Raw genomic sequence first — 26,921 nt, 5'->3', positions numbered from 1 at the left:
TAGTTTTGTGTATTCTGTTCACCTATTAATTGGTCAACAAACAGTTGCCTGCCAAATCCAAATCCCACTGTACAAGGGGCAAAGCGTCAACAGCAGCCCTACTTAATGTAATGTAATGTAAGGAGATTTCTAGAGCGCATGGCTGCCCTTGAGCGTCCCAGCGCTAGAAGATGCGACAGCGAGTTCAACCGATAGCGAAGCAGATGGTTATGGGAACAGCCATGTCTTTAGTGACTTTCGAAAGGGAAGCAGATTGTGTTGGGCCCGGAGGTCAAGCGGAAGGGAATTCCAAAGCTTGGACGCATGAAAGGAAAAACGTCGACCTCCTGAACGAGCTTTCCTTATCTTGGGAATTTGAATCAGATGGGCGTGCGAGGATCGGAGGATTCTGGTAGTGGTGTATGGAACCACAAGGTCCTTTAATATGGACGGCGCTTTTCCCTGGACGATTTTGTGGGTTAGGCACATAGCCTTAAAATGTATCCTTTGCTCAACGGGCAACCAGTGCAAGGCTCTAAATGCTGGTTTGGCAGAGCAGCGGGTCTTAGTGTTTGTGAGAATCCGGGCAGCGGCGTTTTGCACCACCTGTAGCCTGGCAATCACTTTTTTTGGAGCCCCGAGGTAAAGAGCATTACCATAATCCAATCTTGAAAGGATAAGACCCTGTAGGAGGAGTTTCCTTGATTGAAATGGGAGCAAGGGAAGAATCTTACGGGTGGTGCGTAGGAGACCAAGGCATATTCCAGCCGTTTTTCTTGCCTGGGTGCTTAGGGTGAGGTTTTGATCAAGCCAGATCCCCAAGCTTTTAATTTCAGCTTTGGGGATTGGAGGTGCGCCCATGCATGGAGGCCATAGAGACTCCGGCCGGAAATGGGATTGGTTGCCTATCACCATAATCTCCGTTTTGCCGCCATTGAGTTTTAGGTGGGATAGGTTCATCCAGCTGACTATGTCCCTCAGGCAGGAGTGCAGATCTATTTCGGGGTTATCCTGCCGGCTGAGGGAGACAACCAGCTGGGTGTCATCCGCGTAGGTCAGAAGTTTAATACCGTACGGGACGACAATACCTTCTAATGGCGACATATACACGTTAAAGAGCGTAGGGCTTAACGATGAGCCCTGAGGTACTCCGCAGTGTATAGGTGTCTCCCTGGAGAGGAAATCACCCTCCGCCACCTGGAAAGATCGATTGTCAAGAAATGACTTTAGCCACATCAGGGCCGAGCCAGAGATACCAAGGTCATGGAGTCTCTGGGCCAGGATACTGTGGTTGACGGCGTCGAAGGCCGCACTGAGGTCCAGAAGGATCACTGCCACTGATCCTCCTGTGTCGATGATTTTTCTCGCCTCTTCGAAAACCGCCACCATCGCTGTTTCCGTACCCTGGCCGGGGCGGAATCCTGTCTGTGTAAATTTTAGCAATTTGTTGCTTTCCAGGAAATTTGATAGCTGACTGTTGATGAACTTTTCAGCTATCTTACTCACGCATGGGAGCAGGGAAATAGGTCTGAAGTTGGCAAAATTATTCGGGTCAAGATTAGGCTTTTTTAGTAAGGCCTTGACAATCGCTTTCTTCCAGCTTGGTGGGACACAGCCGCTTTCAATGGATGCGTTTATCAAACTCACCATGGGCGCCAGAATGGTGGGGGTGACTTGTTTAAGATGTCTGACAGGTGCTGGATCAAGCGGGGAGCCGCTTTTAAGGGATTGGAAGATGGGCCGCAAGGTTTCCTCACAGATGGGAAGGAACATATCAAGTTCTATGTGTGAGTTCTGAGTCTGCTCTGAATGAGTGGATGCCGGATCGTTGGGAGGAAGTGGGGGAAGCTGAAGGAGGATGTTTTGAATCTTTTGGTCAAAAAACGAAGCTAACTCGTTGCAGTGGTTATCCGGGAAATTGAATGTTAGAGGTGGCTCTGGAATTTTTAAAAGTTTTTTCATGATTTGAAAGGTTTCTCTAGACGAACAGGATGCCTTGCTAATTTTATCACTGAAAACATTTCCATCTCCGAGAGCTGCAAGTCGGTTACTTAGAGATCGGTGCATACTTTCCCAAGGCACTACTGTCACGATTCAGACACTAAGACATCCAAGTAGGGCAGGCCTCCTTGAAAAATCTATTTCAGTACATTTTTACAGCTGCTTGTTTCTCCTCTTGATTCATCCTCAGAGGTGTGGGATGGGCTTGCTACTCTATTCAGTGCTTATGACAATTGACGAGGATCCACTGGATGAGAAGGATACATTACTTATTTGTAATCCTTCTCTTCCCGGGGACTCCATCCAAGTCATAAGCAACCCGCCCTCCTCTCCGGACGAATCTAATAAGCAGCGGTTCATACAAATTCTGGTGGTCTCTTCTTCAAGTCACAGTAAAAAAGTACTTACCTAACTGTCCCCCCTGAAGCATGATGAGATACAGGGTGTCCTGGAGGTCTTAAAGATACAATGCCAGTTTTCACCTGTTATAATTTTAATGCAGCCTATTGGCTAAAAATGCCTTGATTTTCTATGCAGTTTTCTCTTCAATAAAGGCTGTATTTTAACTTTGTTTTTTTTCTGATTTATAGAAATGCTTGAGTTTTGTAATTTATTAAATAAAAATGCAATGTACATAGGACGTTTTGAGCCCTTAAAATAGGCTGCATAGATATATAACAAATGTTTTTTTTTAGTACTGTGTACATATTCGTAAAATTTACATATATATTTATTATGTGCTCTGGGGTCCCTGCACGTAGGAAGGAATATTCAGTGCTTATCTTTGATGAGGATTCCCCCTGGAAGAGAACTAAGATTACAGGAAAGTAACTTACCCTTCCGTACATGGCAGGACCGAAAAACTTTCCTGAAAAACAGAATCAAAAAAAGTTGATTTAAGTTCAGCATTATTCTCAAGACTGGATTTTAACAGACAGATATAACTGACCAGAGGACAGCTGTGGAGATATTCACTCCAGAGTGGAATAATTAACCGAGCTGACTCTTTTCTGTGTTCTTGGACTGCAGCCCTTTGGAGTCTTAAAATGGCTGTATGAGAATTATCTTCTGGGAGTAGTGGCAATTTGCACATTTTGCTACTTTTGGTTTTCCCTGAGGGATGTTGTCAGACGCGAGTATTGCAGTCTTTTATACCTGTAATGAATATTCCTGCACTGCCTTCTGTTGTTGAAAAAACCAAACGTTAGAGGGCACTTTGATGTAAAGGCTTCCACCTACCATATTGATAGAGCAAATAAGATCTGTTCCTATTAATTATTTTTAATTTTATACGACTAAAACACATCTCCACAGTTCTTTATTTCTATTTTACTATATTGAATTTGCTTAATAGTTGAGGTTTTTATTTTGCAGAGAACTACTAAACAAAACCTCTGCAGAAATTCCTATAGTTGGGTAAAAAGAATTGTTTTTTCCATCTACACGGAGGGCACCAAATGTTTAAAAAGCGTAGCTCCTACCTTAATTTCACAGGATAGCCTTTTCCATGCAACCGCAAGCCTCAACAAAGGATTTAAGAAATATATTTCTCCATCTGTGGTGCATCTATTAGCTATTTTCAGAGTCTACACCATCGCCTTTAAGTCTAGTTTCATCAGTGACAGAGCGGTGACGATCACGCCCCATCCTACCTGGTGCAAACTCTGTAAATCCATGGTTATGGAATTCTCTAAAATATTTTCCCAGGGAACATGATGCGTCGGACAGGTACTTGTTCTGTTTAAAAAAAAAAAAAAAATCTGCTTCTCTTTTGGTGCCATGCAGTAAATTGAGAAATTATGCTAGCATTCTCATTATATCAGAGCTCTGTTTATGTTCCTATTGTAGTGGGTTTGGGTTCTAGCAAAGCTCTGATTTTTTCCACTCTTCTGCAAAGCTACAGAATTAAGGCTGGAAGATAGTGGAAAGCGGTAGCTCCCGGGTTGGAATACACTGTGAGGCTGTGAATACCAGCCAATGCAAATATTATGTTCATCAATCCCTCTCTAATCTCTTCATGCAGTAGAAAACATTGGAAGTTTACATCTGACAAAGACAGGAGTTGAATTTTTTCCAGGGTGGGGAAAACAACGGGTGTAAAAAATAATATATTTGTAAGGCACATGTTCCCCTTAGGGTCTCGGTGTTGAATAACCAATATTTTATACCCAACTCAATAGGATTCCTTTAAACGACCTTGGAAGGATGGATGAAAGGCTAAGTGGACTTGCAGGGATCCAAACCTGCATCCATGTGTATTTTCCCATGCGAAAACTGAATTGACCATCATTTGTTAGGAGTAAAATATTTCCAGGCATGCTTTAGTAAACATTTTTGAATTCCTGAAACTTGCAAATCTACACAAATGCAAGGATCTATATCTGTGGGCACACTTTTGTGTCTTTTTAGGTCTCGCCTGACCCAGCGCATGCGCTGGTCTGGCGAGACTTATTGAGAGGGCTCCAAAAAGTGCTACCAGGCCAGCCTAGAGCTACAGTGCATGTGCACGGGCGCCGCGCTTTACCGCGATTACTTTCACTTTTGCGGCCGCTTTGATGTTTGATCGTGATCGCGATCACTTTCGCGGCTGCATGGCCGCTTTGCATAGCCATTAGGTCTCGCTTTTGGGACCTTATAAGTATTTAGTTATGCAACTGTTGCATGGCTAAACACTTATAAGGTCCCAAAGGCGAGACCTATTGGCTATGCCAATGCTTGTTTCAAAATGTGTTCCCTTAACTTATTTTCATGTTGCTCTAAATGATTTTACACTGATTCTTCCTTCATTAAAAAAAAATATTGGCATGTGTCAAACTAGTATTTCTAAAAGAGCCTCAGAGAAACTGTATCTAAAGTTGTATGACAGTTTACATGTTACAGTACTGGCACTAGTCAGGTATGCAATCTGAGCTCACAGGTCAATTCATTTTCTTACAGGCTGACTAGGAGTAAAGATTTGCATTAATGAATCATATATATAGAAGTTCAACTTGCTCTAGTGGCAAACATTTCTTTTTTCAGATCTGTACTGTAAACTGGTAGCAAAAATGTTTGGGTCTAATTGTCCCACGGATAAAGTAAACATGAAAACTTGTTGGCCTTGACTCCAAACAGTGTGTCTTGGGGGTCCGGGGATAGGAATTTCAAACCTTGACATCTCTGGAGGGCAATAAACCACAAAAGCTAGACCACTGAAAGACTTGCAACAATGGAGAAGCAGCTGTTCACCAGCTATGCACCCCTAAACTACATGGTGAAAAGACCTAAAGATCCATCTTTTCATGTAGCATCTCTTTCAGCAGTAAGGAGTCTCCCAGCTCCCTCCAACTATCCACAGGGGTCATATAAAAGTCTCCTCCACCATACTCCGTGTACAAGATTTCTTAGTCTTTCAACTTCTTCAAAGAATGTACTTTTTCCTCTGCTAAACTAGCTTAGCATCATATAAATAGCAATCTACGAACAGGGACAAAGTGACTTAAACTTGGATGGGGAAGGCAGGTAATTGTCCAAAAAAAAAAGTGCAATTTAATTTTAGATTGATAAAAGTTTCAATATGAATATTTATGACTAGGATGGGAGACATCACCCAGATAAGGTTTCTAAGACATTGTTCATACACCATCAGACAATGGTTGACACGTATTTGGTTTAAAGATTACTTGGCAAGCAACTGAAACAACAAGTTAGGTAAGCAGTGGGGCACCCATTGAACGAGATATGTTGTTGAACTTGTCATACTAACCATAAATGAACAAACAAATAAATGATTGTACTGATATGGGAGCAGTTATCCGTACTGGCAATGTGGGTGTGTTATACCTCATATTTAGGCTTTCCTGTCTTCAGTTTCTATTTTTGGTAAATTCTGGTGGTGTTTTTTCAGTGATTTCCATACCTCCAAAAAACAGTGCTTTTCAGTGGTTACTCATTTTCGCGCCATAAAAAACAACTGAAACAGTGTTTTACCGGTTTTTATGGAACGCTTCGCTTTTATTATTGCTTTTTCCATTTCCAGAAATTGTATACTGCTCTCCATTTCAGAAGTTAATACAGTCATGAAATACTTTCCATTGTCCTTTGATTCTGCAGCTCAGATTTAACAAGCATTTGCAATGCAATAGGTTTCGCATTTATTTGAGTTTAAGCTATTGGCATTGTAAATGACAAATCCTTTTATTTAGGTTTTAAAAACGAAAAAATAAATAAAAGGCATTGTTATTTGCAATGTCAATAGCTCAAACTCTCGTAAATGCGAGACCTATTTCATTGCAAATGCTTGTTTTAAATGAAAGCGTGAATTGGTCACTCAGCGTTTGTCAATAAATATACGTATAGAATTTTTTTAAATGCTATGATATTGCAGTGTGGCCGAAGGAGCATATGCAAGTCAAAAAATGGGGTTAAGAGAAAGACTTCCTCCAGCAAAAAAAAAAAAATAAGAATTTGGGGCTTTGTTATTGCAATTGATTTTTTTTTTTTTGTCCGACAGTGATGGTAGCTTTTGCTCTATTGACTGCTCTCCAACAGGATTGTGTAGCAAGTGCTGAAATGCAATAAGGTACTGTTAGGTGCACCATGCCAATAGGTCTCGCCTTTGGGACCTTATAAGTATTTAGTTATGCAGCACAATATCCTTGGTGCAACAACATTAACTGTTGCATGGCTAAACACTTATAAAGTCCCAAAGGCGAGACCTATTGGCTATGCCAATGCTTGTTTTAAAACCCATGTTCTTGTTGCTTGCCCAGTCGTTTTCTGGCTGCCGATATACGCTGAGTGTTATACATGGAGCTGTTTCTTTTGAGCCAAAGTCAAATTTGATGTAACGCAACATATCTATAAAATCCCGCTGCCTACCTCATTTGCTCCCAACACTAATCTATCAAGAACACATTAATTTGTGAATCTCAGAAAGAAAAAACAAAATAATTTATAACTGTACACAAATAAAACTACTTCAATGTTAAAAAAACAACACATTGCAATTTACGTGGTGTTTGTTTGTGTAATTAGCCATTTTTTTAGAACCGGAAAGTAACCAATGTAATTACATCGGCCCAACTCAACAGTGCTCATTTTATCGACTTCAGAAGGGTGAAGGGTGGAATCTGCCATGTGGTGGTTGCTGCTGTGGACTGTAGGCTACCTCCGGAACCTACGTGGGAGTGTTTAACTGAGCTTTCTTTCTTGCCAGTGTGGCAGTTTGCATTCCTATCGATAACAATTAAAATCCCTTAAAATGTTAGTTAAGTTTAAACACTCACACCTAGAGTTGCAGGAGCACTGTTCGTTTGAATCCAGATGTGACCATTTCTGTTCAATCAGAAAGCAAACCCTCTTTATTTTTAAGTCCTCGGCCCCACGGTCCCAAGACGGAAAGGAGGAGAGAAAACGTTGGTAGAAAATGTAATTTACTTTCATTAACTAGTCTGCTCCACAAATCGGTGCTTGTTAAGTTCAAAGCAGTCCTCGAAGTGACATCAGCCTCAAAGCAGCCACATCTGTTAATAAGCATTTTCCTTCGGAATCCCAATGTTTTTCAGGTCAGAGACAAATTTGCCCTCACAAAAATATATTCTGGATCTGCTTTAAGACACCTCGGTGCTCTCCGTGACCCCCAGCACTGCTGCAGTTTAGCCTAAATGGGTGGGAGTGCGTGAAAGGGAGGGGAGGTCGGGTAGGTTAGCGGTGCCACACATCGACAGGGGCGCGCATTTGTTCCTGCCTCTGACAGTTATGCGCGAATGCTTCCTCTTAATAGCCCCCTGCCGGGAAGTGTTAAACTTGCCAAATGCAGAAAATTTCAGGCTGGCTCACCAGCGAAATGCAGGCAGGGCGATGACTGATGCAAGGCTTCCGAGCTAAAGGGAGGTGTTTGCATTTACTTTGGCTTGCAAATGTTTCGTATAAATGCAATGGGGGTGGGGGAGGCTTAAATCCACAGGTCTGGCCATTGCTGAATAGTTCAGCAGATAATCCTTCCAACATGTACAGGCAAAATAACATTGTAGAAACTATCACTTTTTTTTTTCGCCACCCAGGTTTATGTTTTACAAATCAGCTTGCACAGGACATAGAAAAACAACACTTTGCTGACTATTATTGAGGCAAATAATTGAGCGAGTCGTCTCTTTCCCCGGTGCCCACCCCCGTACCCACTTCCCTCGCCCACCCTTTGTTAACAACAACAAAGCCTTGTTAAGTAAATGGTCTTTTTTAAAGACCTGTGAAGTACTCGGGTGCGGCCGCAGTAGGACAGACAGCAGACCACAACAGCTCCTCCCCCCTCCCCCCCCCCACCCGAGCCAGGCAAGGGGCCAGGTGTTGCTCTGGCTCTTGGGCCATTCACACCTCGGCATCCTGCGTGCCGGACCGGCCCAGAAACACTGTTTTCCGCTGACACCTCCGCGCCATGCACCACCATTTGTACTGCTTTGGCTCCATCAAGTGGTCAAAAGGTGCAACAAGGATGAAAATCAGTGACACTCGGCTTAAATCGGGTCAGCTGATTTTCATCCGGTAGGGTACTGTCGGGTAGAGTCGGTTTAAACCGAATTCCGGACAGCCTACTCATATTAAAGGAGCCATCCCACAAAGCATCCACCAGTAGTTTCCTAGCCTATAAAGACCATCCTGCTCCTCTTCCACTGCCCCTCACTAGTGGTTGAGTTCTAATTGGCATAGAAGGTGACTGAGGAAGGAGGCTGTAACTCTGAGTCATGGCCAGCTCTGCAAGAAAAAATCAGAAATGGTGGTGGTAGGAGGGACCTGTACAGTTACAATCTGATAAAGACTTCTAGCTGTAGATTCCTTACCTTTGAAATTCCCAGGCGTTAGACTGGATCTGGAAAAATTTGCTCGAGCAATATCCCTTGCACGTGCCGTCGGTGGCTTCATTCGGCTCCACGTGACGTCGGCATCGTTAACGTCTGTGATGACGTCACAGTCACCTATATAGGTGCCACGCAGGCGCGCGGATGTAAGTTCTTTTCTATATGTGCCAGTCCAGAGAAGAGCTACCACTCTGTCGCTTTTTGACAGGCCGTTTTTGACTTTTGTCATTTTTCATTGTATGTGAGGGTGACCTCCTGATGATTTCCTATAATGGCCAGTGATATTCCGAAAGTAATACCTCACCCTACCTATCGGTGATGATTTCCAGCATGAATATTTCAGCTACAATTTTTCAGAGCTCATCAAGTATTGCTCTCTAAGCCTGCCTGTCTTTCAGAAGACTGTTCAGAACATTTATAGGCCTCAGCAGGGAAATAGTTGAATCCGGGGTCCCTAACATCAATGTACTTTTTTAAAATTAAATAAATGTTTTGAATGATTAAGGGGTTACAACAATGGTTGTGGCAACAAAATGGACAATGATGTAAAATACTGTTCAGTATGTAGTCACAGATATGCTCAGCACCTCACAACAGTGATGTAATGTTAGCATGGATATAATTACATTGCTACTGTACCGTAAGCATGGTGTGGGACTCTGCCCTGTTATGTTGATGAGTCTTGTGCCCGTAGGATAGACTGCAGCAGCCCCCAGAATTATCGACTCTCGGTTTGGGCTGAAGTCCCTCTGCGTAAATGTCCATTTGGTCTCTGCAGTAGGTCATGTCTCAGACCCAATTATCAACTTTTGGGGTGGAGCCACTCATCCAGAACATGGCCACTTACCTCTTGACAAGCAACAGGGCCAGGCTGAAAAAATTAGCCACAGTAGGCATATCAACCGTAGCTCTGTGGAGTGCCAGTTGCGGGTCTGGTGCCATCGGGATGTTAGTCATGAAGGGCAACAGTACAAATACCTGTGTCCAATAGCAACTGGTTTAGGACAGGACCATGCCAGATGCATTAAATTCACATTCACCTGTCCACATTTCTTGCAGGCGACATTTGTATTATGGGTGAATTTTGCCACACGCCTCAGGTGTAATAATAACGGTTCAGGGATCTAAAGTGACGTAACATATGTTGATAGTTAAAATGGGACCTGTTTTACTTGTGCACAGCAGTATGTCCATTCTTAATCCAGTAATGGAGATCCAAGCTCCTTCCCTCATTCTTGACAAACGGGGAGCGCGGAAAGAGGTCTGCCCACCTTGATTTTTGAGTATAGTAAGGAAATGGTTTTCCCTGTTTCAGCCTGCTGTATATATATGGCGAGTTGTATAAGCTTCTTTGAGGGATATGGAAAGCTCTGGACAGTGGCTTTCGCCTCTGACTGTAGTTGGTAATAATATAGAATAGCCAGAGGGAAACATCTGCCTCTCTCTCTCTGTATGTCTGAAAAGAAAGAAATTCACCTTTGGCAAACAAGTTTCCCATAACCCTCACTTGCACGGTGGTTAGATAAGTCTCTGCTCTAAGTTCCATTGATGCAGACCTCCGAGCCCTGGATCCCGGGTGCAACAACAACTGCTGCTGTTTATCTCCACGCACCACCAGAGGACCATTCTCCTGCCAGCAGGGTCGCTTCACCTGAAACACCGAACCAACCAACAACACCAGTCATTGCAAACACGACTGTACCCACCCTGCTGCCTGAGACTGCAACAGCATAACTCCAGTGCATTGTACTCCACATACGATCACTTGGCAAACACGCCACCGACCTCTGGTACACAATACCATCCCTCACCCTGATGTCGTTTTCATGACAGAGACCTGGCTGAACCCCACCTGTGTGCTGGACATCACCACCTCCAAAGGCTACAAGATAACACACCGGGACCGAACCAACAAACACGAAGGTGAAATTGCCATCCGCTGCACGACCTCCTCAGACCACTCGACCCTGATAATGGATTGTCTCAACTTCCAGCTACACACAGACTGAAAAAGCACCATCAGAGGCTCTCACCTACAGATCACCAGGTCCACTTTCCAGCTTCTGCAACACGTTCCCTGACCTCATCACCTCAATCGCCAGTGACTCCGAGCACTACATCTTTCCAGGGGATCTTAAATTCCACCTCGACGACTCCAGTGACATCAACACAACCGACCTCCTGTAAAGCATGAGTGACATCGGCCTCAAGCAACTTGTCACAGAGCCTACCCACACTGCAGGACACAAGCTTGACCCCATTTTCATCTCCACTGGCAGAGTCAACTACAGCTACATCTCTTAGCTTACCTGGACCGACCACTACAGAGTCCACTTCACCATCTCAGGGCCTACCAACACTTGCACCATGCCCCCCAGCTCCACGCTCAGAAACTGGAAAAAGATATCAGAAGACCAGTGGAACAACAGTCTCAACCCCCACCTCCCAGGCACAACATCTAACCCAGAACTGGCTGTGAAGAACTTCTCCCAGTGCATCACAAAATGCGCTGACACAATCGTCCCTGCCAAGCCAGCCAAATCCAAAGGACCTGCCAGAAGAGCCAGCTGGCTCACCGAGGAGCTGAAATCCACCAAATGCAACTGCCGGCAACTAGAAAAGAAGTGGTACACCAGCAAAGAGACAGGAGACCATACCACCCTCAAGACAGCAAGCATTCAACCATTATCGCCACCTCCTGAAAGAAACAAAGAAGAATGCCTTAGCAGACCGACCACATAGAAGCCAGCACAAACAACAGCAAGGAGCTCTTTGCTAATGTGAAGGAGTTCTTTAACACCGCAGCCGCCGAGAATGACATCACCCCCTCCCAAGAAATGTGTGATACCCATGTGTACTTTAACAAGACCTTAGTCATCTATGAAAACTTCAAATAACCCCAACCCCTACCGACAGCATTGGCCTGTTCACACCCCTGAACACAAACATTGAACACCTGCTCACCCATTGGAACCCTCTCGCAACCCAATCCACAATCTCCATCATGAACTCTGTGCACTCTGGAGCACCCACGACCTCTGTGCCCACCACATCTTCAACCTCAGGAGCACGACGATTGGGGACGAGCTCACGAAAATCCCGAACACCTCCATCACCTCGGCCTCCTTCCCTGAGGACTGAAACACACTGAAATTAGGCCCCTCCTGAAGAAACCATTTGCCGACCCAGCAGAACCGAAGAGCTACCGGCCCATCTCCCTGCTCCCCTTTCCAGCAAGGGTTCTCGAGAAGGCAATCAATCAGCAACTCACCGAACACCTGGAACACAACAACCTCCTAGCCCCTCTCAATCTGAGCCAACCACAGCACCGAGGCATCCCTGATCGCAGCCACCAATGACATCAGGGCACTATTGAACTGTGGCGAAACAGCTGCCCTTATTCTCCTGGATCTGTCAGTCGCCTTCGTCACCGTCTCCCATAGCATCTTGATCAACAGACTCCACCACTTCGGAATCCAGGGGGTTGCCCTCAAATGGATTACCTCATACCCCATCAGAAGAACCCAGAGAATATATCTTCCACCATTTGCCTCGAGACCCAAGAAGATAATCTACTGTGTCCCCCCAGGATCATCCTTCAGCCCCCATTTTCAACACGTACATGACCCCCCTGGTCAATACAGTCAGATTCACGGACCCAAAATCATCTTCTAAACCGACGACACCCAGCTAATTCTCTTGATGTCAGATGACCCCTCCACCACCAGAGCCAACTTCCACAGATGTTTGATGAACGTTGTCGACTGGATGAAAGATAACTGTCTCAAGCTCAACACGGACAGGATGGAATTCCTCATCTTTGGAAACAACACCTTGCCATGGAATGATGCACCATGGCCTGCTGAACTCGGCTCATCACCCTCCCCCACAGACCACGTCCGCAACCTCAGCATCATTTTGGCCAGCAAGCTTTCTATGAATAAACAGGTAACACAGTCTCACCTACCTACTTCCACACCCTACTTATGATCAGCTTGATCTTCAGGTGGCTCCCAGTCAACATCAGAAGGACCATCATGCAAGTCCTTGTCTCCAGCAGGCAGGAACGCACTCTAAGTAGGAATCACTGCACGCCTCCTGAAGAGACTACAGAAAATACAAAACTTGGTGGCAAGATTCATCCTCAACCTTGAAAAATATGCAGGCAAGCAAATGTGTAAAAATCATGCTTCAGGTATGACTTCATAAAGCGGAAGAAAGTGCCATTGAGCCCAAACTACTGAGCCCTCTGTGATAGCAGGGTCACACAGTGGGCTTAAAAGCACAGTGAAGTATTTTACAATTTCAAGTTTGTGCTGGTTTTCAACCCGCTTTCATTTTGACGGTTTTAAGGAGGAACTTCCAAGAAACAGTGGCTGCCTGTTTTATCAATCGACTTCAAAACTTTGGACTGGCCTATAGGGGAATCAGGCAGTACCCGATCGGCAGCTCTGACAACGCAGTGTGTCACCCATTTTCTTGGCTGTTTGTAGGCTTTTTTTTATGGTCTGCTGGGTCAGTTTTTCTGTTGATTTTTCTGATAATATATCAAATATTGCCTGCAGCAAGCTCAGGTCCATGCAGTCTGCCATACCTTGCAAAACACATAAACTTTGTATCTTTACAAGTTCAAAACTCTTCCCAGTTTGCAACATGGGCCATTTTTTAGCTTTCTAATTCACCTATAGGAGCACATTTATTTGGATGCCAGGGCCTATTTTTGTTTGCCCGAGTCCGACCCTGCAAAAATCCAACAGTACCTCCAGCCTATCTGTTTATCCGACCATTGTACGCATGAACTCACACATGCCCAACTAGTGATCATATCTAACCCTAACAATTACTAATAACCACTCAATGACCCTCTAGCCTTTGGGTTTCTGGAGCAGAGCGCTGTCTTACATAAAGCGTTTCAGTGCCTCGTCAGAGGTACTAAGCACTATATGAATGCATTTACAATATAATAAGATATAATCTTGCATTTGATTATGCTATTGTTGGTTTGGTAATCGTTTAAAAATTGTGAAACAAGTGTTACAGGAGCTCACAGAACTATTCTTTGTTTGCCTAGTCAGTCACAATGCCATGATTTAGACCTTTTAGTTTCTTGCAAAATATAATTCAAACTATTAGCAATTATAATGATCTGAAAAATATTATAATAAATTGTGTGGAAAGTTTCTATAACACAAAAACAGCGGCAGATGTATTATTTATGAATTCTAATGCACTACTGCTCACTGACCGATATACCAAAAAGCCCTCAGTCAGAAATCCACTCACAAAATGGAGGATAGTTACATTATGCTGTAGTTCACCCAGATGAAACAAGGAATTTACACGTTGCAAAAATAAAAAACACTTTGAAAAAAAAACACGAATGTATTGCAAATGTTTGCCCACCAGTGTAGTCGCATCGTAAAGAGCTCTCCCCTAAGATCAACACTTCAGTCTTCTCAGTGTTTAATTTCAGGCAGTTGGACTTCGTTCATAATTCATTGGTCATTGGGAAATACATATATATGTTTTTTGCTTTCCTTTTTCACGACAGATTCAGCTAAGGGGAGAGAAGCACTGAGAGCTTGTGGGGCTTGCAGTTTTTGAGGCCCTATTTGTGAATAGTGAAAGTTTGTGCTTGTGTAGCTCTAGTACATGGGATCTACATATGTACATGTGCAGTTGAGCGAGTATTGTATATGTGTGCATGGCTGAGGTGTTTTTGTGCATGTGTGGGGCATGGCCATTCTAGTGTAGGTGTTTCTGTGTGCAGCGTTCGTGTGAGCCTAGGGTGAGTGTGCTTGTGTGTGTCGGTATACACATTGTGTTTATGCATGTGGTGGGTACGTGTATGTGGTGTGTTTTGCGTTCATTAAACAGTGGACGGGTATGCAAAATTATATTGATAAAATGACACAATAACTTATTTGAGGAAAGCAGACAGCAAGTTTTTTCTGAATGTGTATGTAATGCAGCTTTGGGTCCTGGAGTTCGAAAGACCACACGCTCTGCAGCTTCTGGGAGTCAATCATCAACTCTGCATCCTCTCACTGTAACAGAGAACCTTATCTAACTTAGTGCTATGCAGTGAAATGTAAAAAGAAACCAAGCACTGTTGAGGAAAGTTGAGCAAAGAGAAGAGATTACATTTTGGGGCCGATTCCAATACCGGGTCGGACAGCTCTCCGAGAGCTGTCCGTAGCCTTACCGTGCGACCGACACGTACCCGGTCCGTCCTGTAGAGGAAGTACGATGCGCATAACTGCCAAAAACACGACCGACACGTAGGCTGTGATTCAAGCTCCATTCTCCGTCTGAGCCGTAACTCCTAACGCTGAACCGAGTTGCCCGGAAGCAGTATCAATAGCAGATTCCGACATGACAAGTACGATGCGTACTTCCTACGCGCCGGACGGATCGCCACGTACGGGACGTCACAGCATCCGGAAAACAAGCATATCAGCTACGATTCGCGCCACAACTCAATACACGGCTACGAGACGGACCAGCTTGCAGCGGGTACGAGACGGAGCAACAAGCAGTGTGTACGACACGAACACATCCTGAATCCCATCGCGCAGGTCATACCAGTACTCTACATCTATGACCGGCTCAGGAACCGACGGCGCAGGCGGTAAGTCAGACACATACCACATAAACAAACGACACGTACCCGCAAAATGGCACACACACACAGGAGATCCACATCCTGGCCACTAACAACAGCCCACCATAGGGGTTGCATGGCCAGCACCACTAACACCCCCACCCATAGGGGACCTGTTGCCCATCACTACTGCCACCCCCAGCCATAGGGTTTATGTTGCCCATCACTACTGCCACCCCCACTCATAGGGCTTATGTTGCCCATCACTACTGCCACCCCCACTCATAGGGGACCTGTTGCCCATCACTACTGCCACCCCCACCCATAGGGGACCTGTTGCCCATCACTACTGCCACCCCCACTCATAGGGACTATGGTGCCCATCACTACTGCCACCCCCACCCATAGGGGACCTGTTGCCCATCACGACTGCCACCCCCAGCCATAGGGCTTATGTTGCCCATCCCTACTGCCACCCCCACTCATTGGGCTTATGTTGCCCATCACTACTACCACCCCCACTCATATGGGACCTGTTGCCCATCACTACTGCCACCCCCACTCATAGGGGACCTGTTGCCCATCACTACTGCCACCCCCACTCATAGGGGAGCTGTTGCCCATCACTACTGCCATCCCCAGCCATAGGGCTTATGTTGCCCATCACTACTGCCACCCCTACTCATAGGGCTTATGTTGCCCATCACTACTGCCACCCCCACTCATAGGGGACCTGTTGCCCATCACTACTGCCACCCCCACCCATAGGGGACCTGTTGCTCATCACTACTGCCACCCCCACTCATAGGGCTTATGTTGCCCATCCCTACTGCCCCCCACTCATAGGGCTTATGTTGCCCATCACTACTGCCACCCCCACCCATAGGGGTCCTGTTGCCCATCACTACTGCCACCCCCACCCATAGGGGACCTGTTGCTCATCACTACTGCCACCCCCACTCATAGGGCTTATGTTGCCCATCCCTACTGCCCCCCACTCATAGGGCTTATGTTGCCCATCACTACTGCCACCCCCACTCATAGGGGACCTGTAGCCCATCGCTACTGCTGCCCCCACTCATAGGGGACCTGTTGCCCATCACTACTGCCACCCCCACCCATAGGGGACCTGTTGCCCATCACTACTGCCACCCCCACTCATAGGGGACCTGTTGCCCATCACTACTGCCACCCCCATCCATAGGGGACCTGTTGCCCATCACTACTGCCACCCCCAGCCATTGGGCTTATGTTGCCCATCACTACTGCCACCCCCAGCCATAGGGGACCTGTTGCCCAGCACTACTGCCACCCCCACTCATAGGGGCTATGTTGCCCATCACTACTGCCACCCCCAGCCATAGGGACTATGTTGCCCATCACTACTGCCACCCCTAGCCATAGGGCGTATGTTGCCCATCACTACTGCCACCCCCAGCCATAGGGACTATGTTGCCCATCACTACTGCCACCCCTAGCCATAGGGCGTATGTTGCCCATCACTACTACCACCCCCACGCATAGGGACTATGTTGCCCATCACTACTGCCACCACCAGCCATAGGGACTATGTTGCCCACCACTACTGCCACCCCCAGCCATAGGGCTCATGTCGCCCATCACTGCTGCCACCTCCACCCATAGGGGACCTGTTGCCCATCACTACTGCCATCCCCACTCATAGGAACTATGTTGCCCATCACTACTGCCACCCCCACTCATAGGGACTATGTTGCCCATTACTACTGCCACCCCCACCCATAGGGGACCTGAAGCCCATCACTACTGCCACCCCCACTCATAGGGAACCTGTTGCCCATCACCACTGCCACCCCCAGCCATAGGGCTTATGTTGCCCATCACCCCTGCCACCCCCACCCATAGGGGAACTGTTGCCCATCCCTACTGCCACCCCCCCTCATAGGGACTATGTTGCCCATCACCCCTGCCACCCCCAGCCATAGGGCTTATGTCGCCCATCACTACTGCCACCCCCAGCCATAGGGGACCTGTTGCCCATCCCTACTGCCACCCCCACCCATAGGGGACCTGTTGCCCATCCCTACTGCCACCCCCACTCATAGGGACTATGTTGCCCATCACCCCTGCCACCCCCAGCCATAGGATGGGTGATGCGCCACACACCCAGCATACTCCAACATCAGGTATGTCAGCAAAATACATCCCCCCTAACATCATGACAACAGTGTGCAGTTTGTGACGAATGCCCACAATAGTGATTATGACTTTGAACATACAATGTAACTAACAGCACCAATACACAAGGCAAGCATCACTATAGCACTGTGGCAATGTAAAAAGAACACCCCCTCACTGTGTAGAACAGAAGTTAAGTGGGGGCTTCCAAACTGCAGCAGATGTTGAGCATTGTGGTGATGGGGACTAAACCCCCCCTCATCACAGTGACCAAAAGGTAAGTGTCATCATGGTCAAAGCTGCAAATAACAAACAGCATGTATGATCCCTGCTCCCAACACATTAAACACTTCTGTGGCAAACTAGTGGTTGTGTCCCATTCCCACAGAGATGTGGTGAGGCTAACAGTGCTGTGAAAACATAACACACTCTCGGCCATGTGCAGACAAGCACCACACATGGGAGCTGACAATGCATACAGTGTACAATGACACAAGAGCAGAAGTGACCATCACCAAGCATGCACACATCTCGAAAATAGACACACTAATCAAAACAACATGTGTAGACTGTAGGTGTCAGCTCACAAACTCACATTCCATGCCAGCAATGGCACCTAACAACCAGGATGAATGTGCACAATGATGTGATATGACTCACAAGGACAGCAGGGAAAATCACAGGAACAGCATCCAGACAAAGGCCACAACAGCAATACCAATGCACTGTTGCAGATGCACAAACACAAACAGGCAACCTCACACTGCACATCTGACACAGCATGTGTGTGTGTGTGTGACAGTATCCCCAGGCAACTACACAACACATGAGGGGGGCTGAACCACAGTGACACAGATGTGGACACAGTGCCATACAAAAGTAAACCATCATTGGGACACCCTTAGTGGGCAATCAGGCATTGGGAAATGAGAGGGAGCACAACAGACACATGTGACACAAGCTGGAATGAACACCAACTAACACAGCAAGAGACTGACACACAACAGCACTACCCCCAGGGACCAGACATTGGGGTGACACAAGCATGCATGACACCTCCACTGTGATGACAAAGGCAGATGTCGTACACACTGGGAAACCCAGACATGTGTCCTGTTCCACAAACATACATCACACATACACAAACACAAATCACTCAGCAAGGCCCCTCATCCATGGACAAACGGGAGCTAGGGGACTATCCATGCAAACATTTACATCAGTCCAACCTCAACACCACACACCCTGAACTGCAACAATGTGTATCTGTGAAGCCCACATGGACAGGTGACATTGTACATGCACCCATGACAAACACAGGAATGTTGGGAGGAACTAAGGTGTACAGACACATCACACAAGGACAGTTTACAACCCTGGGTAATGACAGACATACTGCACAGTATGCGGTACATGGCCATGGCCTCAAAGCTCACGTAACCTTCGGAATACCTGCCACAGTTCCAGGACATTGCAGAAGCCATGGAGAACCACAAGGTACACATGCTGACACCTGCCAGCATTGCAGGCATGAACGCGACAAGTGGGAGCAGTCACACACACATACAAATGTCTCAATCACTGAAAGGTACCACCTAGGGACAACTACATGATTTAGCAAATAAACAGGTGCCTTGGGGAACCCTGACTGTGTCCCATCTGTGTCTGACAACAGCAGCACCACTCAGAACTGACAAATCCCAATGATGATACACCAATTAACAGTAGTGTGTCATGCACCCACACATCTGGTAGCCCATTGGAAAAGTAGTGGGATGAACCCAGTACAACTCAGCAAGCATCAACAACAGGAACATATCAAGGGAACACTGTCTGTGTATGAACAGGGATGTGGACACACACACATGCTCATACAACACACACCATGGGCCCAGGCCATGTCACGGGACAACACACTTACTTGAGGGGACCCAACTCCTGTGGAAGCCCAGCTGTGTCAAACATATTCACTGCACGTATCAATCATGTCTGCAGAACACTTGGTCAGTCAGCCATCAGTTACCACACAATGAAGGCTCTGGTCACAACAGCCTAGGTACGTGAGTCTCCCCTAAGTCATCTGCACATACCCAAAACATATGTCTAGCAAGTTGCACAGAGGATCCAGTTGCGCCTATACCAATAATGCCCACACCTGTAGGTCCAGTGTTGATGTGCACAAAGTCTGTGGAAGTGACAAATTGGACAATGGGAAGCACATAATATGTGCATGGGTGCAAGCCAGAGATGTGACCACGCAAATGAAATGTTCACAGAGATGTCCACATTAGTTGATCCTGACACACCCAGGTAGCTGCAAAGTATGACATGGATACCCACCAGAATAGGATACATGTCTCATGGACCACAGGGAGTACCTCACTGCAACACATCAGTATTCAACATTGCAAACCAAGCATCACAGGTGCAAGGGCATGTTAAACATCATCAACATAATGTACAGCTAAATCTAGTTCACAGGGATAAAGAAAAAAGCTTTATTCGGCATATTAAAAGTTAAACGTCTGTTCAAACAAAAGGCCAATGGCCAGTCCATGTCCAAATGCCAAGGAGTGAAGTAGAGTGACAACTGTCACACCTTGCTTTCCTGCACTGCTAAGGACCGGGGTCATCCCCGCGGAGGGGCATACATTGGGGCAGACCAGGCACCGCAGGGACAGGATCAGGGCGCAGCAGAAGGAGGCAGTGAAGAGGTGGTGGATGCAGGCGAGACACTTGCAACTGCAGTGGAGTTGACTCAAGTGGTGGGTGCTGTCACAACTGTGGGGCACAAGTCAGATGGGGTGGGTGCCGGCACAACTTCAGTGGGCAGGTCAGATGGAGTGTATTGGGTCACCACTGCAGTGCCCAAGTCAGACGGGGTGGTCGTGGACTCCACTGCAGTGACTACATCCATGTGAGTGGAATGGGGGGCAGGTGAGGTAGGCAGGGCAGGGGGGGGGAACACGGTCCCCACATCAGAGGCACTAACCGTCTGACCAGGTGTGGAGGAGCAAGTGCTAAGGGGGGTAGCCTTAGCATTTTGGGGATGGTGTACCTGTGGGTGGGGGAACCCGGGGCAGGGAGGGGCGTGGGAACCTCTGGAGTGGTGGCCTGGGGGATGGAGGACGGAGACTTTGCCTTGGAGCTGCGTGGTGGCGGGGGGGTCTTGCTCTTCCTGCCCCGGGGGGACTTGCGGGTGGGGGTCTCAGTCTGACTGGGCCTGGGGGCGGGTGTCCGGGCACTCCCCTCTGTGTGTGGGGACTTCCTCTTCCCCTTGTAATCAGGATTTGCTGGGTCGGTGGGGAAGAGGCCAAGGTCACAGAGGAAGAGCTTCTGGGGAGATGGGGTTGCAGGTGATGCAAGGGAAGGGGGCTGGGAGGGAGAGGTCTCGGAGGACTGCAGAGTGGTTGTGGATGACTGTGTGTGTGTCTGCAAACCAGTCCCTGTGAGTGTGGTATCAGTCCCCTACGCTTGCTTGTGTGCACGTCTAGACCTTGGTTTGGGTGTTTGTGTGCTTGGGACAGGTAGGCTGCTAGGAATCGTGGGTGGTGCAGGGGTAGGAGGTGTGCGGGTATGTTGGAGGAGGAACACTGCTGCCGTCAGGGAGGAGCCCACGGACTGATTGGTCCTCTGTAGGGCAGACATGCCTGAGGAAATGCCCTCCATGAATGACACCAGTTGTGTCAACAGAGTTGTGTGTGCATGGAGGACCTTCAGCATCGACGTCTGCCCCACATGGATCTGTCTTAGTAAGTCCACAGACTCCTCACTCAGGGCAGCAGGGGACACAGGGGCAGGGGGTGCAGTGCCTGGCACAAAGGAGACATGCTCACGAACACGGGAGCCCACAGGGACCTCTGGGATGGGAGCCGATGGGAGGGTGGTGGTGGTGGCGGGGACGGTTGCGGGGACAGCCTCACTAGCTAGGGTTTGGTGGCTGCTGACACCCGCCTCCACAAGGGCTCATACTCAGAGCTGCTGTGGCCCTCAGCTGTTTGGGGATGGTGCTGACGACTCCTCTGTGTGGCTCCACTCGCCCTCCGTGCCACTGGGTCCCCCCGAATCCTCTCCTTCTGTCCCTGTAAGGCTCTGTGGCTCCTCCTGGTCCATGGAGCTGTCCCCTCCTGTGGCCGTGGATGTATCTGGATAGGAATAGGAAGAGAACAACATCAGTCACCTGCACCGACTGCACACACCACTGTGAGTACATTACATCACAGGGCAAGCCCTGGGATCATCAGCTGAGCACAGCTCAAAGTGTCAACACTGTTTAGAATAAGCCAATTGTCATTCTCAACATCAACCATGGCACACATATCCCTCCTTGACTTTCACACATATGTCTGTTGCATGTTGGATGCTAACACCCCAATGTGCCAACATGCACCACCCACACATTAGTTGTACATGCAAGTGAACATGTAGGAGTATGTCACTATACACACAGCACATCTCTTGCTACTGACTCAGTACAGGTGTCCGGATGAAGGGATGGGCAGAGACTCATTTCACATGCTTGTGATGCATGCCAGCAACACACACTATGATGTTCTCATGTCCTGATGGGCAATGCCACAATGGGGTGCATGGTGCACACTTGAACACAATGCAGGATCACTCATAGCAAGTTAAATGCCATAGCACTGGGATGCCCTGAAAGTCAGTCAACACTGTCTCCTGTCACAGGGGCAGGGCATCCAGACAACAACAATATGCACTGACTCACAATCCTAGCTCAGGGGTAAAGCTAACTCTGCAGATGACCAGCGCACTTGGCCATCCCATGCAAACAACATATCCAGGACCCAGAAGACCCCACATCATGCAAATCAGACATATGAGTCTCTGCAAACACAAATCCCTGTACATTAACACATCACAGTCTGCCATGCATGTAACCCAGCTGCATGAAGGACACAGTTGCATACACCATTGTGCGCTGTCAGATGATCACACACCTATATGTCACACAGGTCTTGTCTCTCACAGTCACATCCCAGATGTTATGCTGACCCTCTGAATCATGGACACCCCAGTTGTACATATCAACAAGCCACACCCTAATGACACAGAGGCAGACACCTGAGGGCACATGTCACTAAGCACAACCTGCAATTTCATACACAGGAGTGGGATTACAGAGTGTTTCTAAATGCCCTTGAGGAGGCATAATTGGCCAGGTCTACGTGAAACAGTGTTTGGCCCTGGACAGTAGTCAGATGGCTAAGCAAGTGTGACATACTTGATATACATACTCCTGAGGCCCCAAAATTGGAGTCCCCTGCTGCATGGGTTTGTTTGGAATACCCCAGCCACGTGTGGCGAGTCAGACCAGCAATTGGAACACATGTCAAGGGCACACACAGATCACATGTCAGATCTCAGGCATTGTGTAAACAATTGACCCACACATGAGACCCACAACAGAGTCACGGGAACAGATGCTGTCCGGTAGCTGAAGCATAGCTGACTGCAGGGACACAGTGCCCTAGTGACACAAGCAACAGACTGTAGGGGCCACACCTGTGGAACAGATGAGGAGGGTGCATCACACAATTGAGGGACCTGAGTATTGGACTACAAGACCTACGTAATGTGGAAGTGTGACCAGGCCCAAAGACTGCTTTTAGCATTTCAGACATAGTACACAGATCAGGCATGGACTTACCCCCTTCCTGCTTCTGTCTGGCCTTCAGCTGCCTATCCAGTATCCGGAGCATGTGGGGAGTCAGGGTCCGGTGTCTGCCCTTCCTGCGTGGAGGTGACCGCTTCAGCTGGACTCTAGCTATCCTCCGGGTCCAGCCCCGAAGGTCCTGCCACCTCTTCTGGCAGTTGTGGATCCTGCGCTTGTAGACCCCCACCGAACGAACAGCCCGGGCGATGGTCAGCCATATTTCCTGCTTCTGGTGTGCATCAACCTGTGAGGATGACAAAGTGAAAAGTACATTGACACACATGCCCCATTTTTGTGCTGCTCACATTTGGATAGACATGTCATCATCACAAAGGGAAATGATTTACACAGGTAGTGCAACCATGGTGAAGGACAAATGCCATGCATGTCTGACATGTTAACAATGCCTGGATAGTTTAAGCTTGCACTAATGCACTTTAGCAGCAGGAAACCTATTCATTACATGTACCTACACACTTTGGGGGATGAAAGTAGTCAGTGAGAATGCTTGCCACTGGTGTACACACTGCTAGTCCTGCTAGTCAGACAACATGCATAATTAGTAAGGCAGTGGACTGCACACTCACCTGCTCCACTGGTTTCCCATAGAGCTTGCTGTACTGTGGAAGGAGCCCGTCCAGCAGGGCCTGGTTCTCCTCCTCAGTGAAGGCTGGGGCCCTCTCCAGAGTACGTGGCATAGCAGGAGCCAGAGGATGCAGAGACAGCAGCAATGGTAGCAGGGATGTGGTCCAGTAGCATGTAGTGCACACAAGTGAGCTCCCTGGGGGGCAGCCAGCATTATATCTGTGCTGCAGAGGCAGAATCTGTGCCATGTGTCCCAAGTGATAGGTCCAACACGGTTGCATTCTATGAATCTGGCCAATCCATTTAAATGTACGACTCGTGCATGCCTTCCGCATCGTTCAAATCTTCACCTTCATGCAACACTTGAAATTGCAACATTTTTGTAGGCATCCAACTGAATTTCCAGTGCACGACTCATACAAGTTTTGAATCCGCATCTGTCTCCATGACAGTCCGGTGCCAATGGGTGCGCCCGGCTCGTTCAACTGACTGTAGAACACGTATTTTGAAAATACACATGCACCCGTCTCCATACGATTCAATGGCCAAGGCGTACGCCTGTCTCGGACCATGCCTGCCCGACGCGTATGCATGATAGTCACCCGCGTCGGACCTCATTGCATTCAATGGCAAAGCGGACGCACGGCTCGGTCATGAACCGTGCAATGTGTATGCATTGTCACCCACGTCGGACCTCATTGCAGTCAATGGCAAAGCGTACGCACGGCTCGGTCATGAGCCGTGCAATGCGTACGCATTGTCACCCACGTCGGACCTCATTGGTGTGACTATTATACGGATGCAACACACATTTACTGGCCAAGGATACCTGTGCACACCTACCACATTACAGCATTGGCCACACAGTGTCCCATGGCATGTAAGGCTGCATTCCCTGGGTGTTTGTTGGGGGGCACATATGGTTTGTTGGGTGGCACATTGTGCAGCCACTCCCAGGCTGTGCACGTGTACATGGGGGCAGAATCCTTTGTGTGTTGTGCACATTACCACTGTGATGTACAATTGTTTAGTAATGGGCATGAGTCATGGACACCGTTTCAGGTTGGATATGTTTAGGACATGTCACATACACCCTGAGTCCTGGGGGTGATGGCATGTACGTCACAGTAAGACCTGTAGCCACAATACTGATGTGCACCCACAGTCTGTGTGCATGTTGTGTGTCAGATGTGTCTGATCAAATGTGCCCATGTGGTATATGCATCAACCTTGATGGGGTGTGTGTCTAAGAGACGTACATGTAGGGCCGGCAGGAACAACAGTGGCCACTACCTGTGGGGCTTACGCCTGCCTTGTGGTGTGTACGTGCTACGCTATGTCCATTGCTGTGTTGATGTGGCAATACAGGGACCCTGGGTTTCTGCATGGCAAAGATCTGTGATGCCTGGGAGACATCAGGCCTCACTTGTCACTGTGGTGTGTGTTTGGAACGTTGCAGCAGTACGTAGGTTGGGTGACACAGACAGATGATTGGCCATTGCACTACATGGGACTCATGTGGACATGTGGAACTGAGATGTGAGGTGGTGGTCATGTAGGTGACATATGTGTCCATGCCCAACATGACACACACCTCAGTACATAGTGTAATGTCATGATCTAGCATGTGATATTGAGCCTGGTCATGGCCACATGGGTGGATGAACTGACAATCTTCCTTTGTGCATCTCTGTACTGCAGGGTACCAGCTGTCCATCGACCGTTCCCAGACCTTGCAACCATGCAGGAACGCGACTGCATCAGACGGTACCACTTCACCAGGCCACTGATTGAGGAGTTGGCGGAGCAGTTGGCGCCACATCTGCTACCTGGCTGGACATACCCTACAGCACTGACCCCAGAGGTGAAGGTGATGGCAGCCCTGCACTTCTTTGCCACTGGTACCTTCCAGTACACTGTGACTACTGCTGGTGGTATGTCGCAAACGATGTTTAGTCGGGTGCTACGCGATATCTTGGAGGGGATGTTGCATTTCCTAGACCTGTATATCAAATTCCCGAGCCCAGCTGAACTCCCTGAAATAAAGGATGCCTTTTATACACTGGGGAGGATGCCGAACATCATCGGATCTATTGATGGGACACATGTGGCCCTGATACCACCACAGGCACATGAGCAGGCATACCAGAACAGGAAGCACTACCACTCCATCAATGCTCTGGTGGTATGTCTTGCTGACATGTCGATCACACGTGTGTGCACGGTTCCCTGGTTCTGCGCACGATGCCTACATTATGAGGAGTAGTCGCATTGCAACGTTGATGTCACAGATGCCAGCTCAGCATGTCTGGCTTGTCGGTGTGTACTGACTTTATCATTGTGTGTGTTTGTCAATGTTGCATTCCGCACTCCTACAAAACTCAGCTACTTGTTCATTTTTGTGTGTGTAGGTGGCTCCGGATACCCCAACATGCCGTGGTTGCTGACACCCCTCAGGAACCCTGTGACACCAGCCGAGATGCGCTACAATGAGGCACATGGTCGGAGCAGGAGGGTGATTGAGCGGACATTCGGCCTCCTGAAAAGACGCTTTCGCTGCCTGGACAAGACCGGAGGGGCCCTCCCATATGATCCTGCAAAGGTGTGCAAAATAATCCTTGTATGCTGCATGCTACACAACATGGCAGTGCGGAAGGAGGTGCCTCTCATCCAGGATGACGATGACCAACCTCCGGCACCTGTGGAGGATCCCGGCCTGGGCCAAGATACCATTGATGATGATGATGAGGGTGACGTCCGCTCACAGCTCATCAACAACTTCTTCACCTGAATGTGAGTTTCCAGGGTTGTTATGTGAATGTGTGGAGGTAGCCTGGAATGTGTTGTGGCAGCTCTGTTGCTGTCTGAGTGTGTCTGTGTGCCACTTGACTGGATGTGTGCAGTGATGTGTCCATTCAGGTGGTGTGTACTCCACAATAGGGTAGTACTGCTAACTAGTTTTTGTGTAGGTGTCTTGCAACATGTTTTGTGCATGTGTATTGTAGTTCTCTCCTGTTCGTCTGTGCTTTTGACTGTGTCTTGTGTCTGTCCTTCCCAGGGTACTTTGCCTGTTGTTTGGTCA

General features: G+C 47.8%; 1 long non-coding RNA gene across 2 annotated transcripts in view; it reads right to left on the bottom strand.

Moving 5' to 3' along the window:
* The window catches only part of LOC146811376 (uncharacterized), a 316,012-nt gene that overhangs the window by 12,782 nt on the left and 276,309 nt on the right, over positions 1-26,921 (bottom strand). For both annotated transcript variants that reach the window (XR_014966718.1, XR_014966719.1), the window contains one exon: positions 2,817-2,848. This is a non-coding gene — a long non-coding RNA (uncharacterized LOC146811376). The remainder of the gene's footprint in view (positions 1-2,816; positions 2,849-26,921) is intronic.

Source organism: Triturus cristatus, chromosome 7 (genome assembly GCF_964204655.1).
Source record: "Triturus cristatus chromosome 7, aTriCri1.1, whole genome shotgun sequence".
In the NCBI taxonomy this organism is placed as follows: Eukaryota; Metazoa; Chordata; class Amphibia; order Caudata; family Salamandridae; genus Triturus; species Triturus cristatus.
This window is presented reverse-complemented; position numbering and strand designations above follow the sequence as displayed.